This window comes from Poecilia mexicana, unplaced genomic scaffold (genome assembly GCF_051168715.1).
Source record: "Poecilia mexicana isolate PSO_F unplaced genomic scaffold, ASM5116871v1 scaffold_3, whole genome shotgun sequence".
In the NCBI taxonomy this organism is placed as follows: Eukaryota; Metazoa; Chordata; class Actinopteri; order Cyprinodontiformes; family Poeciliidae; genus Poecilia; species Poecilia mexicana.
This window is the reverse complement of record NW_028263372.1, coordinates 368,769-374,035: the sequence shown is the minus strand read 5'-3', so window position 1 is coordinate 374,035 and position 5,267 is coordinate 368,769. Positions and strand designations below refer to the sequence as shown.

Below are 5,267 nucleotides of genomic sequence, written 5' to 3'. Positions count from 1 at the left end.
TTGAAGAACCTAGAATATAAGGCATATTTTCAGTTGTTTCACACGTTTTTGTTAAGTATATAATTCCACATGTGTTAATTCATAGTTTTGATGCCTTCAGTGTGAATCTACAATTTTCATAGTCATGAAAATAAAGAAAACTCTTTGAATGAAAAGGTGTGTCCAAACTTTTGGTCTGTACTGTAAGGCGCACCGCATTATAAGGCGCATATAATAGACGCTACAGTAGAGGCTGAAGTTACGTTATGCATCCACTAGATGGAGCTGCACTAAAAGGAATGTCAACTAAACAGTCTGACACCGTTCGGCAGGAGAGGGCTGGATGATGGTCACCCTTCTCCGTTCGCACACAGCATGTTCGTGGAGAACGTGGTGCTAAATGACCTGTAGACGACCTGATTCTAGACGGTCGGTAGGTAGATAGGTCAGTCAAACTTTATTAATAGATTACAAACCAGCATTCTGACAACTATGTTACATTCTGACAACATAACTATGGGAAAAGCCTACTGAGTTTTGCTTAAAACTTTTTTAAACATTTAAATCACACATTTCTCTCATAAAGTGAATTTTTTTTGCAAAACAAACTTATTTGTGCATGTCAGAAATCTTTTCTTGATATTCTAAGTTTTTGTTTGACTCAAAGTTTTGCTTGTGATTCTCACATGACATCATGGGCAGGAGCCAAAATCACAACAAAAGATTTCTGATGTGTGCAAATAAAAGTTTATGTTTGGCAAATAACTTTTTAAGCTCACAAGACAAAAATTAGTTATTTAATTTAAAAAAAGTTTTTTTAAGCAAAAGAATTTGTTTTTTAAAAAAGAAATCATTACAATTCCAAAAGTTTTGATTACAATTTTATTTTACTTAACTGAGGTTAGTTTATTTTTTCCCATTGAATAATTGGGGAAAAAATTTAACTACATACTCTGCGAACCAGACCCTAAACTTAAAGTCTGGGTTGAGTTTTTTCCCCTTCATTAAAGACATACATTATATCTATCATGGTAATTCAGGGTGAGTTATTTTTAATTCTAAATGAATATCCTTGTTGGACTATTATTTAAGTGCTATGTTTATCTAACGCCAGAATAAATGCTATGTACATTATGCAGCAAAGGAAATTAGAAGATCGGACATATATTCATTATGGAGATGATACGTTTTGGACGGGCGATGTGCCTCGTACACAGGGAAGAAGCTTTTCAGTTATATAGCTTTGCTAGCAAAGTCGTAGCTAGCAGCTAGCTAATAGCACAACAACAACAGTCTGTATGATAAAAATACTGAATCGATAGATAAGAATAGTTTTTCCCTCACCTGGCTGTCTCCTCCCCTCAGTAGTTCTTCAGAGTAAACCAGACGTAGAGGCCTGTCAGTGTCTGTTGTATTTCATTACCTCTCTGCTTAAACCGCGACTCCGTGCTGAAGCAGAAACGATACTTCAACGTTTTCCGTCATCTGACAAGTAGCAAGTCACTCCACTTTATTCACCAAAAACGTTTTTTTTAATATATATAATTCACCAAAAACTGTTCTGTAATCTGGAACGTTCGCTGTGCTGAGCTCCAGTTAGCCGCCTTATGTCACTGCGCGAGAGGCAACTGCGCCATGCGTCACGGGCAAAAGGTCAAAGGTAAAAAGGTGACCGGAAGGCTTATTATGTTGTACAAAAATAAATAAATAAATAAATAAATAAAATAATTTTAGTACATGTTATTATGTGTCAGAAGAGGGCTTTGAAAATAATAATGCAAAAAAAAAAAAAAAATTGACCAAAAGGGCACTTTGGGACAAGGAGCAAAAAGGGCAGGTGCTCAAGCCCCCCCAGGCCCCCCTCTGCACGTGCCTGCCGTAATAACACAAACGCATATGTCAACAGACACATTTTCCCCTTTTCCACCGGCTCTACTCGGCCGGCTCGGCTCGCTTTAAATGCGTTTCCACCAGCCCTTTTCAACGGGACTGGCCCTGCTCTGCTTTTCAGGGTCCTGCTTCAGAGCAGGGCCAGCCGGGCCGGCCCTGGTTTGGTAGGTGACGCAAGCTTCGCTGCTGTTCACTGATTGGCTGAGGGCGTGGACAAGACGGAGCAGCAGAGAGAGAAGAAAAATTAAGGCGCAACGTTTGAAACTCGCTGCAACACGGAAGTGATGGAAGATATAAACAAGCCGTTAACTAAAAAAAGATGCCGACTTTTTTCTTTGCTTCGGATTTCAATATTCAGCGGCAGCTAGATGGAGCTGTGAGGAATGAGTCGTTTTTGTCAGTAGTGGAGTGAATGTAAAGCCTCGTTAGCCGCTTCGGAGCCGACGGAGCCCCACGGTGAACACTGACGCAGACGCAGCTGACGCCGTTACTGCTCTCCAGCCAGGTGAGAAGTTTGTAGATATATCAGTCTGGTTTGTACTACATTTAAGGTTGCATACATACAGTCATGGAAGACATTTAAAACACAAAGTCTGCTGTATTTTTATTGCTCAAACACAACATGCGCATTTTCTGAAGACACTCGGTTGCACATTACAGTTATAAATAACTCAATATTGTACAGCATTTTACCTTCGCTTGTTTCTTATCTTTGCGTGAATCTACGTGCTTCGATTGTTTCTCATTTTGCTGTTGCATCTGAGTTTTCCCCGTTGCGAGATAATAAAACATATTATATGACATCCTATTATTGTAAAATGGCTAGATATCAGTTCTCTAATCAAATTATGAATTAGTAATTGTAGAATGAGAAATAAACCTGAAGAAAACGATAGTGGTATTTTATCCATGGCTGTATGCATGCATAGGTCTAAAACTTACAAGTAATTACATTTTGTCTTTAATTTACCCTATTCCAGTTATTTATAATTCTGTATGGTTGGATGGTAAAAAAAAGTGTTTGCATGTATATATAAAGTAACATGTCTGTTTTAAATAATTCCTTATGTGTATGTAACTTCCACATTAGTAACTGTTATTTATCTACATTTATGTGCTATAAGCTATAACATCTAATTACTTTTCCCAGGGAGCAGAAGGAGAGCAACATGGCTGACATGATGGAGAACGATGAGGAGAACCATCAGAACAACAGGATCTCCTTTAGGAGGAAGCAGGTACCAGCAGATATGGCAGAGCTCCATGGAGAATTGAGACAAACAGAAAAATAAAAGTTGTTGTGTCTCAGTGAACAAAGTCTCTATTTCTGCTCACTCCACACATTATTGTATATACTGTAGTTTATATGGCATCAAACTCCTAATACAATCCTCCCAAAATGTGAGGAGCTTTAGCCAGAGTGAAAATAACATTATATTACATAAATATTTCATTGAACTTAACATTGTAGATTACCAATGAAGCCATCTGAAACTGAATACGTTATTCAGCAAACCAAACATTTTGACATTATTATCAGGGTTGCTATTAACAAGAACCCTAAGCACGTACCTCCGTCTTCCCATTTTTGATGCTGGATCTTCAATATCCTCAAGCTTTGAAATAGCAGGCAGCTACAAACCGTGTGTTAGCTTTAGTGGCTAAGTTTTGGCTACAGTGATATCAGCAGGGAAAAGAGGAAAAAACTAAGCACTGGATGGTACCGGCTAATTATTGGACACAACGGCATGTGCGTTGGACACAACAAAACTCAGTTGTTGTACCAGTAGCTCGCAGATACTTTAACTTTTGCGTCTTGTTCATGGTACAGATCTTGCAGTTATGGTTAAAAATAATAGGAGCAAGCGGACCCGGAAACAATCAATGTGGCGAAAATTTAAACGGAAGTACGTCACCACTACTCGTGGCATATAGGCAATTATGATGCATTATTCCAGGGGTGTCAAACTCAATTTCACCGAGGGCCACTTCAGCATATTGGCCACCCTCAAAGGGCCACATTGACGGTACAAATCAGGAGTGCCCAGCTGCAGTCCTTCAGACTGCAACTTTTAGATGCATCCCTGCTAAAACACACCCCAGGCAAAAGGTTGACTTCCCTCATTAGCAGCAACTCAGTTCTGTAGAGCCTTATAATGAGTAAATGATCCAGGTGTGTTAGAGACGGAATGCATCTAAAGTTGCAGATGGTAGCTCTGGAAAACTAGACTTGGGCACCCCTAGCATAAAATGTATGAAAATACAATGTTAAAAATAAATTGAACACCTCATATTGTTAAACAACTCTTTGGAGCTTCTGGTTAGGAAGCGCATTCGAAACCTTTGTTTGAAATGGCGCGTTAAATTCAAGTCTCCATTACAGACCAGAGAAAACTAAAGAGAATGCAACTTTGTGTTAATCCATCTGAGGAGCCGGCAGTTTATCTTGAGGAAATAAATGACGATGCAAAAGTTAATTAGATTGTAACATGCGCAGTCTGCTGCTCAACCACTGCGGAGGCAGTTACGTTACGCCACTGCGAAGAATTAAAAACCGCTGGGAGAAACTCATCCAGCGGATTTAACAAATGGAGCCTTCTGGGTTCACGTTACCCAGGAGAGCGGCGCTCTGGAGGAGCTGCAGACGTGACATCTGTCCGTTTCGGAGAAGCGAAAAAAAATAAATAAAATCCTTAAAGCGCACACCGGACCCCGCAGGGTAAAACACTCAGAGTTCAGTTGATCTGTTTGGATCAGACAGATCCAACTGACTGATGAATTAGCGCAGATTTTTCTGCAGATTTGAACTAGGAGGAAGTTGTTCAGACCCCAGCGGGTGAAGTGATGCTAATTTAAGTGAAGTCGCTTAATTTAATTTATTAAAAGTTAGTGGGGCCTCAATCAGTGGTTTTTTTGTCACTACGGAGAAAAATGTAGATGCATTTATCTGCTTAATTTGTGATGGGATCAGGATTCACGGTGAATATTCACTAAACCGCATAAAATGCGGCTAAATAGCCGATGTTAATATGATTATAATTTCACGGATAAAAATAGTACAGGGCCAATTATTATTATTTTTTTTTATGTTGTCGGTCAAGATAACGGATAACAAAAAAAGTCTAGCGCGACCTGCCGCCCTGACACCAACTCACACACATCTTCATTCACAGTCTTACTTGTAGATCGATTTTTCTTTTCTTGGACGTTTTGATGTTAGCTTGTCGAAGTCTCAGTTTTATTCGCTGGTAAAATCAATAAGCAGCTTAAGGTGACTCTGCTGCTCTCTAGTGGCGAGAAGCCGTAATGTTGGCTGGTAACAATCGGAATGCATTATGGGAGATGTAGTTTGTCGTCAATTCGTGCTCAAAACCTATTTTAAGTCAATCATGGACCTA

The 5,267-nt window shown here is 39.4% G+C and overlaps 1 long non-coding RNA gene across 1 annotated transcript; it reads left to right on the top strand.

Annotated features, from left to right (window-relative positions):
* The first annotated feature begins 818 nt into the window (after nt 1-818).
* LOC148160062 (uncharacterized) lies at nt 819-3,186 on the top strand. The gene is made up of 2 exons (XR_015762434.1): nt 819-2,374; nt 3,020-3,186. It is a non-coding gene; the product is annotated as an uncharacterized LOC148160062 (long non-coding RNA).
* Nucleotides 3,187-5,267: the final 2,081 nt, after the last annotated feature.